The sequence below is a fragment of the Capricornis sumatraensis genome, chromosome 22 (genome assembly GCF_032405125.1).
Source record: "Capricornis sumatraensis isolate serow.1 chromosome 22, serow.2, whole genome shotgun sequence".
Lineage (NCBI taxonomy): Eukaryota > Metazoa > Chordata > Mammalia > Artiodactyla > Bovidae > Capricornis > Capricornis sumatraensis.
This window is the reverse complement of record NC_091090.1, coordinates 53501745-53515169: the sequence shown is the minus strand read 5'-3', so window position 1 is coordinate 53515169 and position 13425 is coordinate 53501745. Positions and strand designations below refer to the sequence as shown.

Genomic DNA, 13425 nt, shown 5'->3' with positions numbered 1-13425 from the left:
GCAGTAGCCCCCGGCAGGGAAACCATCCATTTCTCTGGGCCCCGTTTTCCTCCTGGTGACATGGGGTAAGCACAGAACCCAAGTGAGAATGAAGGAATGTGTTGGTAAAATGCTTTGCTTGTCTTGGTTGTTAGGAATGGGCGGCTGGGCTGGGGGCAGGGCACAAGGGGGGACCACGTGGAGGGCACAGGGCCCCTCACTCCTTCCCTGGGGTGCCTCTCCTCTGCCTCGTCTGAATTCACAACAAATTGTCGGTCTGGCAGAGGTGGGGAGGTGACATTAACTTTTCAGCATGGGCACACTGAGGTTAGCTTTAACGCCTCACACATCAGCTGTGGAGTCTCCACACAGGCAGGTCACTCCATGGACTGCCCCCACACACACACAAGCACCCTGACATCCTGGCACCCCCTGGCCGGAGCCCAGGGGGTGCACACAGAAGCCCTTCCTTGGGTTTCTTCCCTATCACAGCGCACCGTCTGCGACTGCGGTCAGCCCCTTAAGACTCGCCAAGAAACAGTTCCAAAACGTGAGGCATGTTGATCTTATCCCTGGGCAGCGAAAATCAGTGCAGTGCTTGTTGCGGAGGCCTCATCTCGTGCGAGGCCGTGTGGGTGAGGGTTTCCATCCCTGCATTTTCTGGTCCTGACTCTTCTCCATCAGCACACGCGCAGGGAGGCTTCCCAGGGCGCTGCCAGCTGACGTGCCGTTGCTGGGCCTTGAGTCCAAGGCTGCAGGGAAAGAGGGAGGGCCCGGAGAACTCCTCCTTGGAGGAAGGGAGAGCCCCGCCGTCCTCCGGGAGCATCTCTCCCTCCCTCCATGCAGGCCGCCCTGTCTGCACCTGACTAGTTTGTAGGGCAGGAGACCTGGAGGGCGCCCACTCCCGTGAGAGATCTAAGAACGCTCGCCCGTCTCCAGTAACAGAACATGTGCGGATCTTGCAGAGGTCTAAAATGCATGTGATCTTTTGGGTCAAAAAAAGTTACGTGTATCATTTGACCCACAGCCAGAGAGACGATAGAATGACGCAGAATTCAGAGGGTGAGACTGGGCTCCCCTGGCAGCTCAGCGGTAAAGCATCTGCTCGCCCATGCGGGAGGTGCAGACTCTGTCCCTGGATCAGGAAGATCCTCTGGAGAAGGAGACGGCAGCCCGCTGCAGTGCTCTTGCCTGGAGAATCCCACAGACAGAGGAGCCTGGCGGGCTGCAGTCCAAGGGGTTGCAGAGTCGGACACGACTTAGTGACTAAACAACAATAACACGCCTTCTGTCAGAAACCTGAATGCTGAAGATGGATCCTCCTCCAGCTCCTCCTGGAGAAGCGGCCCAGAGGGTGGACCCGAGGTTGGACCCATGATCACAGTCCAACTGGGCAGATGCCAACTTGTAAAATGCATACAGAGGTGCTACACTCCCATCTTAACCAAGGGACGCAGGCCATTAAGCGTTTAAGCAGCTCTCATACTCCTGTCTGTTCTTGAGGCGGTTATGGCGTGAACGGCGTCTCATTCAGCATTTACCAAGGCGTTGAGCACACTGAGCTAAAGATGAGACTTCCAAGCCTGTGCTTGTGAAGGGCTGGCAGCAATTCACAGAGACAGACACAGAAACGTGTGGGCCCAGGGGGGCTTCCCGGGTGTCCAGTGGTTAAGAATCTGCCTTCCAATGCAGGGGACAAGGGTTCGATCCCTGGTCAGGGAACTAGATCCCACAGTCCACGGGGCAGTTGAGTCCAAGCACGGCAACTGCTGAGCGCACGCGCCGGAACTAGAGAGACGCCTTCAGGCAGCAGGGAAGGGCCCGCGCACTGCAGCTGAGGCCCAGTGCAGGCAAAGAAGCAGACGACGTTAAAAACGAGAGCAAAGCACGAGTCTGCGGGCGAGCAGGGGACACAGCAAGCGTGATCTGCGGACTCCAGTGCGAGGGTCTCTGCTTGTCCCCGGGGGCTTTCTCCCGGGCCAAGGGGAGACCTCACAACAATAAATCCCCAAACCAAGTTCAAATCAGAGTGCCGCAGCCCAGCGGGTACTCTCAGCCTTCACACACACACACACAACGCACATCTGATACAGAGTCTCATTTACACTGTTCCTCGCGTGGCGATGGCACAATTTTTGTGAGTTCTCGCGGCCAACTTCGGTTTCCGGTCATGAGTTTAATTCATTTTAATTCATTGCGTTGTGCCTCCAGATTTCACGCATTTCCTAGTGACGATCACCCTGACCCCGGCCTCTCCCCTCTGCCCCTGCCCTCCTCCTGCCCCTGGGAAGGGGCCGTTCCCAGCCACACAGATGTCTACGCTTCACAGGTGAGGCCTCAGGGGCTTTGGACATCCCACTTTGAGTCCTCTTCTGTCCTTCATGGTGAGTGTCAAGCTTCCTACCGAATCTCACTCTTCTTAAGGCCCCCTGGACCCCCACAGAGTTACACAGTCTACCCACCTCTCAGATCTTTTTCACCAAACCTGTGCCCCTCCAACGAGTCTGAGGCAAACCCCTTTCATCTGGACTCCTTGTGTTGATACAGACCTGAGATCACAAATAACCTTAATTATTCTTTGAGTCCCCTACCTGGACCTGGGCCCCCGAAGGGACTTCAGCCACCGATTCAGCAAGGAAGCACCCAATGGCCACCAACAGTCATCTGTCAGGGGCCGAAAACATGATGTGTTTTGCTTATTAGCAACTTGCCAATGTTTTTCCCTCTCGAACTTAAATCTACCTGAGTTTTAAGGAGTTCTTCAGTACTACGTACTGGGCTTTACAGATAATTGGAGTATGAAATGGCAGCCAACGCCAGTAATCTTGCCTGGAGCACTGCATGGACAGAGGAGTCTGGCGGGACATAGTCCACGAGGTCACAAAGAGTCGGACACGACCGAGAGACAAACACGCACAGATGAACACACAGCGCTCAGGGAGGCTGACTGCCCACGGGATGCACCTCGCTAGGCCAGAGCTGGGCCTTGCATCCATGTCTCGTGGCCAGAGCCCTGGGCCGCCTGCACTCGGGGGCTGAGTGGCATCCAGGACCCCACCCTTCCCCCCGTGAGACAGCCCATCGCACAGGAGCGGTATCAGGACCCAGAGAACAGCAAGCAGAGCTTTAAGCCCGAAGCCACAGAACAGGCCACAGACTGGATGCCCTCCTGGCAGGATGCCTGGCTCAGAGCAAACACTCAGCAGATTTCTGTGTAACGAGGGCATGACTTCACGAGTGACTGGGGGACTTTGTCCAGAGAGCAGCGAGGAGGAGGTTGTTTGGGGACAAGAGGCATTCTTGGCGTGTGATCCCCGCCCTCCCCCACTTAGACTTCTTGGTGGGGATAAAGACAAACTGGACATGACCCCTTCTCTGGGTGACAGTCACCATGGGTGTGAAACCAGAGACTTGGCCCAGATCACAGGCATTTCCCGGAAGGGTTCTCTCTGGGCCTGGACCCTGCCTGTGAACGGTGGGTTTGCTGTGGTGCTAAAGCCTCACGCCTCTGACTTACATTGCCTGCTTCCAAGGTTCTGGAAGGGCTCCGGCAGGGTGTTCACAAACTCACATCCTCCTGTGAAATTTGCCAAGCTCGGTATTTTCTGTTTTTTTTTTTCAAACGTATAATGTCCTTCTTAGATATTTAGGAGGATAAAAATACAGAGTCAACCTAAGAATCAAACATGCAGTGAAAATAAAGTGCTTAATGCAAGGGAAGCGCATCAATACAAAAGAGAAATGTGGAAAGAAAGGGAAGAAAATCGGTACACTTACCTTCTCCAAGGACGTCCCTGCAACTGCAGGCAGGAAGCCTGCCTCTTCCCACTCAACCACCCCCCACGGCCCTCTTTCTGTGGATGGCGCGCCAGGGCTTTGCTAGGATTCTCTGAGGGAAGCTAAGGTGGGGATACATTTAGTCTGGACTTGGTATCATATCTTAACAAGACTGGCAGCTCCTTCCAGGTATGGTTAAGATTCTGCCAGCCACCCAAGTGCAGAGTTATGGCTTCCAGAAGGAAACATAGAGTATTCCACTTAGAGTGAGAGTTTAAAAGATTGGAAATCATCTTTTAAAATACAAACCGTTACCTTGAAAAGCCTAGATGACCAAGTAGACGTTAGTAACGACCGCCATTCAGTGTTTGCTCAAGGCCTTGGTTCTCCAGCCCCGCCCCACCCCGGGGAGCTCCCCCAAGTCACTGGCTCCAGCTCCCTGGAAGAAATGTGATTTTCTCTTCTGTTTCCTCCTTTTCTGCTCTCCTAACCCCCCACCTGGCCTTTTTCAAGGTGGCAGGACTTTCTTTTTATAGCTTATTTTCTTTAAAATGTGCCTCTAAGTTTATGGGCTTAAAAAACTTGAACACTATATTTTTATTTGACAACATAGAAATGTTTGAGTTTGATCATTGTGCTAAACCTTTCTTGTGCCTCGGCTGGTAAAGAATTTGCCAGCAATGCAGGAGACCTGGGTTTGATCCCTGGGTAGGGAAGATCCTCTGGAGAAGGGATAAGGCTACCCACTCCAGTATTCTGGCCTGGAGAATTCCATGGACTGTATAGGTGCAATCCATGGGGTTGCAAAGAGTCAGACACGACCAAGTGAATTTCGCTTTCATTTGTGCTCAACGCTTCTGTTCTTGTTTGCAATAACAGTACAATGGATCTGAAGAGCAGGCTCAGCTTAGTCGAGCGGAGAGAGTGAAGGCCGGAGACCTTTGTCTGCCTGTGTAAAGGCCCTCCAGTCTGCTCTGGAAAGAGGACTGCATGGACCAGTCTGCACTGACCAGCAGGCCATCTCACAGCACGATGTCACAGGCTCCGCTGCTCTGCTATTTTCATCCGTAGACATCAACGTGTTTCTTGTATATTTATATTTTTTGATGTATTTCCATACTTGCCCTGGCTGTCAGCAGGGGATGCTGAAGCCTGTGACCTGAGCCTTCATCAGCTCCCCCTGGAGGAGCTGGCTCCCTCCCCGCGGTTTCTCCCCGCACCTTCGGAGGAGAGATGCTCAGCAGGCACCAGGGCTGGTCCCCGACTCCCCACGTGGGCCCCCCGTATCCTCCGTCTCCTGCTCCTCCCCTTCTTGCCTGGTATTATCACTTCTCAGGCTGTTGAGCATGAGAGAGACGAATCTCACCCCCTCCTGTATTTTGGGCCCTTTGCCCTGACTTCGAGCTCAGTCACACCCCGCCCTGCAGTGAAGCCCTGGGTCCCAGGAATCTGCCACCGCTGCCCCCAGGCTTCCAAGGACAGTGTTGCAAAGGGGCTTCATGAAGCTGGACCCTGGGGACTTTACGACTTCTGGCTCCGTTTTGCCGGCGGTTTCTGAAATAAAAGGCGAGAAAGGCTGCAGGCTGCAGGCCATGGGGCACGGGAGGCCTGCAGTCTGGCCCCCAAGCGCCTCTCTGGCCTCGTTCCCCGCCGCTCAAGCTCTGTGTAACCGTCACGTGAGCAGCTCTGGGGCCGGGGCATTGGGCTTGGAGGACACATCTGAACAGGAGCAACCAGACCCCTGTCTGCATGGAGCTGACAGTCCAGTGGGACAGATGGACGGTAAACACGGAATTGCGTAAATCATCGCTTGCAGTCATGGGAAGCGCAACACAAACAGAGAACAACGGTGAAGACTGTACAGTCTGCTCCAGAGAAGCGCAACACAAACAGTGACCGGTGAAGTCTGTACACAGTCTGCCCCAGGTCCTGGCAGAGTTTCCAGCTCTTTGGAATTTCCTTTATCGAGGAGAGGGTTTCTGGTATGCTAATAAGGTGGCCGGGGGGGTCCCCAGGGAGCTTGGGTCGGAAGACACACAGCGGGACCGAGGGCTGCTCTGAGCGGCCCGCGCTCCTGGCCACCGTCCTCACCGGGATGCCAGGATCTCCAGGGAGGGACGGAGCCCAGCGCCTGCTGTCAGCAGGGACTGTCCTGCCAGGAACCGCAGGGCGGCCTGCAGACCCCTGGGGGTTAGACGAGCCCCACCCAACCTGGTTCTCCTGTTGCAGGGAGAGCTCTCCTCCAGGGTCGGAATATTTTTCTGAACTAAAACAAACCAAAGCATGAAAAACCGCAAACACACACACAAACCCTCTGATGTCCAGGTGCTGAGTGTCCACGGGAGTGTCCGTGTCTCCCTGCGTGTTGGGAGCATGACCGGGGGCAGAAGTCCCATATTTGGACATGCTTCCCCCCAGCTCTCCCAGGAGACCCTGGGCGTAAACACGCCCCTGTGGGGTGCAGATGGGGGTGACTTGGTGACCCCAGGCGGGCTAACCCATCCTTTAGAGGAGGTCTCTCCTTTCACTCGCATAGTTCTGAAAACACACCCCTGAGTAGCTTCCCCTTTGCGGCTCCCCTGGACCCCTGAAGGGCCAAAGCCCCAGGTAGCCAGCCACTCAGATCAAAAGAGAAGCAAGTTTGGAAGCACTCAGACAAGCTTAGGTAAAAAACTCAATTTGAATCACATACAATAATCCACAGATCCCCAGCAAAGGAAAATCTGTTCCTTTAAGGAGCTTTTGAGGTCAGGATGGACCTGGCACCCGCTCCCACCCGCTGTCCTTGGCCTTGTGATGGATTCTTGCCAAGATTGGAGGGACGTGGCTGATAGGCCTGCTACAAGCCAGTTTGTGGGCATAGGTACCTGACTGGGGCTGAGCTCAGACCCTGGAATCTGGTGGCCTGGCAAGGACTGGCAGGCAATGGGTGGCAGGGGGCAGTGAGGACGGAGGTGAGAGGTAATCTGGAGACAGGGTTTCACGATGGCCTGATGGTGGAGGGGACAGAGGGCCAAGAACAGTCCCCACATTCCTGGCTGGAGATCGCTGGGAACGGGCAGGTTTGCAGGAGGAGAGGGGCGGCTGTTCTGGACGCATTAAGCCGGAGAGGACACAGAATCAGAGGAGAATTTGTGGGTGCCTGGGGGCCTGAACAGGCACAGGGGCGGGGCGGGAGGCTCCAGACATCCCTGGGGTGGTTCAGAAAAACCCCACCACCTCGTCAGCTGAAGGGTCCACATTCGTCTGGGGCCTGGGCCCCATGTATTTTCGATCTCACGCCCTCCAGGCTAGGACGAGGACTTGCACCAAAGATCTGTTTCACAACTACTACGAAGACATTTCACAACAAACGATGGAGAAAGCAAACTCACAAGATGTCCTGGCAGACCTACGGCCAATCTGAGATCAAATACAATCTGGCCTTGGGAGCCAGGCCTGGGGGACAAGTCCAGCCACACCCGCCACTCCCGGATCTGTCCAGGGAGCGTCCGTGGGGTCACTGCTCTCCCCAGAAAGAGCCCTGAAGTCAGGGCAAGACAGGTGCCATCAGCGAGGGGGGTGGGGCGTGTGTCCTGCCCAGTGCGGCTCAGTGCTCTTGTTTACTAGCAGACCCACACCGCACACGCCAATTCATCGTCCTGAATAATTGATCCAGAGCGTTTGAATAATTCAGTCTCAGCTGGGACCCACGGTGGAGAAATCCTATAGTCCTTTGGCTTTCTCTCCCCGTGTGACAAAGCAGGGGAGACCAGGAACCACCCCCTAGGGAGCCAGCCGATAGGTGAGCCCCCCCACCCCTGCGTGAGCCCCCTCCACCCCTGCGTGAACCCCCTACCCCTGTGTGACCCCCCTCCACCCGTGTGACCCCCCTCCACGCCTGTGTGAACCCCCCACCCCTGTGTGAACCCCTCCACCCCTGTGTGAACCCCCTCCACCCCTGTGTGAACCTCCCACCCCTGTGTGAACCCCTCCACCCCTGTGTGAACCCCCTCCACCCCTGCGTGAGCCCCCTCACCCCTGCGTGAAATCCCATTCCTGCGTGAACCCCCTCCACCGCTGCGTGAACCCCCTCACCCCTGTGTGAAACCCCCACCCCTGCATGAACCCCCTCCACCCCTGCATGAATCCCCACCCCTGCGTGAACTCCCCCACCCCGTGTGAGCCCCCTCCACCCCTGTGTGAACCCCTTCAACCCTGCGTGAGCCCCCTCCACCCCTGTGTGAACCCCTTCACCCCTACGTGAAACCCTTCACCCCTGTGTGAACCCCCCACCCCTGTGTGAACCCCCTCCACCCCTGCATGAACCCCTCATTCCTGCATGAACCCCCTCAACCCCTGCGTGAAGCCCCCCACCCCTGCGTGAGCCCCCCACCCCTGCGTGAGCCCCCCACCCCTGCGTGAGCCCCGTCCACTCCTGCGTGAACCCCCCACCCCTGTGTGAACCCCCTCCACCCCTGCGTGAACCCCCCACCCCTGCGTGAGCCCCCTCACCCCTGCGTGAACCCCCCACCCCTGTGTGAACCCCCTCCACCCCTGCGTGAACCCCCCACCCCTGCGTGAGCCCCCTCACCCCTGCGTGAGGCCCCCACCCCTGCGTGAGCCCCGTCCACTCCTGCGTGAACCCCCCCACACCTGCGTGAACCCCCTCCACCCCTGCGTGAACCCCCCCACCCCTGCGTGAACCCCCTCCACCCGTGTGACCCCCCTCCACCCCTGTGTGACCCCCCTCCACCCCTGCGTGAACCCCCTACCCCTGTGTGACCCCCCTCCACCCCTGTGTGAACCCCCCACCCCTGTGTGAACCCCTCCACCCCTGTGTGACCCCCCTCCACCCCTGCGTGAACCCCCGCCCCCGGCTGAGTGACAGCATTTCCCCCTTTTGTCGCAGGCCGGGCCTGGGACCGGTGGCTTCTCCTGGTGGGCGTGGCTCTGGCTCCCTGGATCCGCGTGGCTGCAACATCTTCTAAATTCCAGAACATGCTCTCTTTGTGAGGGGAGCAAGATTTTTCTAGGGCTTTCATAGGGAAATCCCATGGACAGAGGAGCCTGGTAAGCTACAGTCCATGGGGTCGCAAAGAGTCGGACACGACTGAGCGACCTCACCTTCACTTTCACTTTCGTAGGGAGATGGGTGCCCACGGCCGTGGAAAGGAGCAAGCGTGCCCTGCGCCAGCCGGTGAGGTCTCCCTGCTCGCTCCCCCTCACTGCTCTGGGACCGTCCGGGGAAGGGGCTGGTCAGCAGAAGCGCGGCTGCTCGAGGCCACGCTCCTGCCCACGGGCTTTGCGGGTGCCGCCCCCCCTCCCGGGCTCTTTCCTGCCCGCCCCTTCCCCCTCGTCCTCCTTTCCCATTCCAGCTCAACCGTCTCTGGCTCAGGAAAGCCCTGCAGACCCTGGGGCTGCCTGAATGTGGGCAGCAATGAAGATTTCAGCCCACACAGTCGGCCTCCAAAGCCCAGAAGCTTTCCTTCAGCTAGCGGCAGAAGGAAAGCAGGACTTCAGAGGTCGTGACCGCAGCTTCCAGCTTTATCTAAACACACATCTTAGTGTCCTAGAAGCAACCCAGAGCTGCAAGCTGCGGGTGAAGCAGAGTGAGAGCCCCCCTAGCCTGCTTGCCTTCGTCTCATGGGCCCCAGGGCAGAGCCTGGCACCCCATCTCGGCTTTGCTAAGACCAGCCGGGGACCATGCTCAACACTATTTCAGGGAGGATTCTGGTACTGTCCTGACACGGGACCCTGCCCTCACCCTGCCCACAGCCGAGCCCTGGAATCTGATCACCAGAGCCCCTTTCTTGGGGTCTGGAGTTTGGTCCCTGGTCACACTTCGGATCCCCAGGGAAGGGATGCTCCTTACACTGCGATGAGGGTTCTGCACCTCAGAGTAAGGAAGCAACCAGGCGGCAGGCTCCACCAGGGGAAGGGAAGCTGGGAGGGTTTGATGGAGAGCGACTCTGCCCATGAGAATGCTCGGGGGGTCAGGGGGTCACCCAGCAGCTGCACCTCCAGACAGTGACGGCGCAGCCCACAGTCACCTTCGAGCCTGCAGTTTTGCCCGACACTGAAGACCGTGCTTCTCTAGGTTTGAATATGATGAACCAAGCGGATTAAATCAGAGCAAAGTGCCCGTCATCCTTTTCTCACCGTATTTATCTCCGTGCTGTTCCTCAGGCGTATTTCTCACACATACTGGGTGCTTTCGTCTGAATCATCCATGAAAGCGTAAGAAATGCCCGTGGTCAGGTCCGTGATCCGCCCAGCTTGTGGCCACCAGCGCAAAGCCTGGCAATACCCTGCGCCTGTTGGACGCTTCCCCCTGAAACCGGCTGGGAACACCCCCTCGGCAAAGTCTACTACGAATTGCTCCTAACACAGGTGTCCAGTAACAGACTCCATCACCTACTGGCCACAGATTGTTTTCCAGACACTGCTAAGCATTCCCATGCTTTCTTTCACTGGATTCTTGTAACAGACTGTGAACCTATGAGCACCCCTCTTTCCAGGTCGGTAAACTGAGGCACAGAGGGCTCCTGGGACTGGCTCGGAGTTACCCTTTGGGGGTGCAGCTGAGATCTGAACCCTATCCACCTGGCTCCGAAGTACAACTGCTGCCTAGGGACTCACCGCAGCGACTTCGACCCTTATCACTAGCACACGACTGTTAAGAGGAGAATTTCAGCCAGAGCCACTTCACTCCTAAACGGTAATAACCGTCACGAGCAGTGATTAACATCAGTCATAGCACTTGAACCTGTTCCAGGTGGAGAATCAGGGCAGCGAGTGACGGCGAGAAATGATGGGCTTGGCAACCTCGTGTGCGAGGAGGAACGAGCCGGGCTCCCGAGAGGGCGGGCGCGTCCCTGGCATCGGGCTGCTTGCAAATCTTCCAGACCCCACACCCCCTGGGCCTGCTCAGAGCTCATTTTGGAAGCTGATTACCAGGACGATAATCAAGTAAAGAGTGGAGCGTATTCAGGCTCCTGAGGTTTTTGGAAAAGATTTGTGAAGAGAGAATTCTCTGGGATATTCCATTCAATTTATCACCAGTTTCTATTCAATGCATCACCCAAACTGGTTTTCACGTCCCTGTGCAGAGCTGGCCATGCAGAATGGATTATGTGGCCTCTGAACCGAGGGCTTGGGGCCCAGTGAGACAGAGGTCTGCAAACAGAACATAGAAGTAACGAGCCCACTGGTGACCAGAAGCCCCTCATGGTGACGGTGGAGGATTGGCCGGCCGTGCCTCGGGGCCCATGCGTGGACAGGGCTCTGGCCACGGGTGGGCTGTGGGAGCGGAGCCCTGCCGGATGAGGTCAGGAGGTCCGGGCTCAACACAGAGCAGTGGGGTCAGGCAAGGCCTGCAAGTCTGGGCCCTGGGGGCCACAGCACACCCAGTCCAGGCTCCCCTGGGGCTGGAGGGGCGGCCACCAGCCCGCAGCAGTGACGGCACCCAGGTCAAGGCCCCCCTACCGCGGGGAGGAGCCCCCCAGACCTAGCGGTGTCCCCGGACGACCTGGGACCTTCCAAATCCAAACTTGCCTCTGGCTTCTAGTGACCCAGGAAGCCGAACAGCCCGGGGGCCGGCCAGCCTCAGGGGTGGGTCCCGCCTGTCCTCCTCCGGCAGACGCGCGGACAGAGCCCGCGGGTTGCGCAGCTGCACGTCCTCATTCCTTTCTTAGTTTCCTCCTGGGGAAGCGCCGGCGCGGCCATCCCCCACCACCACCCCGCGCCCAAAGGTCCAGTGGAGCCAGGTTCCCGAGGGAGCAGACACGGCCCGGCAGGGGCGGGGCGGCAGCAGGCTAACCTGCCCGGCCTGGGGGGAGAGGAGGCCCCACACCGTCTTCAAGGGGCTGGGATGACAAGCGTGAGCCTCCCACGCCAGGGCTCTGAGCTCGTCTAACCGGATCCCAGGGCCCCTGAGGGGCTCCTGGGCCCGGAGAATGGCTCAGCTCCTGTCTGCAGGCTGAGGCCAGGCCTGAAGAAAGCAGCTCTGCTCAAGTGTGCGCTGGGACCAGCCTGCACAGCAGAGACCACCCACCCATGTGTCCCCCTCCTGCACCCACATGGCCAGGAGGGGACACAGACTGGCCTGTGAGCTGCCCACCCTGCCAAGCTCCCCGGAGACTGAGCAGTCAGGCCCCGTTTCCGCACGTTCAGGCCCAGGGGTGCGTCTCACGCTCGGCCGCAGCCCTTACCTCCCTGTGACCACAGTCCCTCCTGCTCACCCTGCCGCCTCCTTGGCCTCCCTCATGCTCTGTTCAGAGTTTTCCACCCGCTGGATGATGCCTTCCCCTCCCCTGCTCCCCGAGGTGGCCTCCCGGCCACCTGGAGGCTGGGGTCTTCAGTCCCCTCCCAGCATCGCGGCCTCAGGGCTGGGAGGCCAGGGCAGCTCTGCCTAAGTGCTCAGAGCACCGACTTTGTGGATTGTATTGAAGTCTTCTCTCTGCAAAACAGCAGGCTGACTCAGTCAAATCAACTCCACGCATCAAATTATAAAAAATAAAATAAAATAACCCAGTGGGAGGCGGATGAGGCTCGATCAGACCTCTCTCAGTGAGTCAGCGTTTCGAGTCACGGGAGGACTTCGCACTCCCGTCATCCAGCTGTTCCAGCTTCTCAAAGCCCTACTGTTGACGTTGTCTGTTTCCATCAAACGCTCGAGAAACTGAAATGGGCAAAAATCAAACTCTCCCTGTGGGTGGGGTAGGACGCCAGAGGGGTACCTGGTCATTAAGCTCCCTTTCAGGAAAGGACAGCAAACAGTTCCAAAAATAAAAACTTATTTTCAAAACCACGAAGAGGAGGTGCGGCCTGCGGTCAGCAGCAGCCATGTCCCCGGGCCCCACACACTGGCCAGACCTGCTTCTCCCGGAAGAAATGGACTTCAGCGGAAGACGCCCGTGTTCTCGACCGGAAACTGGGTGACCGGCGGCTCCAAACCCACCAAAGAGCCTGGAGACCGTAGCGAGGCCAAGAGGCACATGAAGAGATGCGCAGCGTCAATGACTGTGGGAGAAATGCAAATCAAAACTGCAGCGAGGCATCACCACTCGTCAGAATGGACGTCGTGAGGAAGTCTACAAATAATAGGTGCTAGAGAGGGTGTGGAGACCAGGGAGCCGTCCTGCACGGTCAGTGGGGGATGCAAGCTGGCGCAGGGTCTGGTGTACAGCAGCGACTCAGTAACACAGAAACACCTAGTCTTTTTCAGGGTCTTTTCCAACACAGGTTATTACAAGACACTGAGTAAAGTCCCCTGTGCTACCTAGCAGGACCTTGGTGTTTTCTCTTCTTTATGCAGTGGTTTAAATCTGCTGACCCCAGGCTCCTAATTCACTGGTTGACTTTTTGTGGTCTCAGGTGTTTTCCATCAACTCTGAAGTCTTGATCCCAGGGGTATTTACACTGGTATTTGATCTAATTTCTTCCCTCCCTCTCCTCCAATGTCCACACTCACCAAACAGGTTCAACTCACCGGTGGACTTCCCCACTCACAGGGGCGTGTGGACCAGTGAGCGGACTCCCCACGTCCACCTAAGCCCTCGGGCATCAATTCTCTGAGCTAATAGTCCAGAGGCCCGAAATTCCTGGTTCTTTTACTTGGTCGTTTCTCGTTACTTTTGCTTTTTGCAACATCTCTAAATTGGGGCACTTTACATAGAAAGTCAGATT

At 57.3% G+C, this 13425-nt stretch overlaps 1 long non-coding RNA gene across 1 annotated transcript; it reads left to right on the top strand.

Moving 5' to 3' along the window:
- The first annotated feature begins 7289 nt into the window (after window positions 1-7289).
- LOC138098073 (uncharacterized) lies at window positions 7290-12977 on the top strand. The gene is made up of 4 exons (XR_011146541.1): window positions 7290-7540; window positions 8648-8808; window positions 8883-8935; window positions 9925-12977. It is a non-coding gene; the product is annotated as an uncharacterized lncRNA (long non-coding RNA).
- The last annotated feature ends 448 nt before the right edge of the window (window positions 12978-13425 follow it).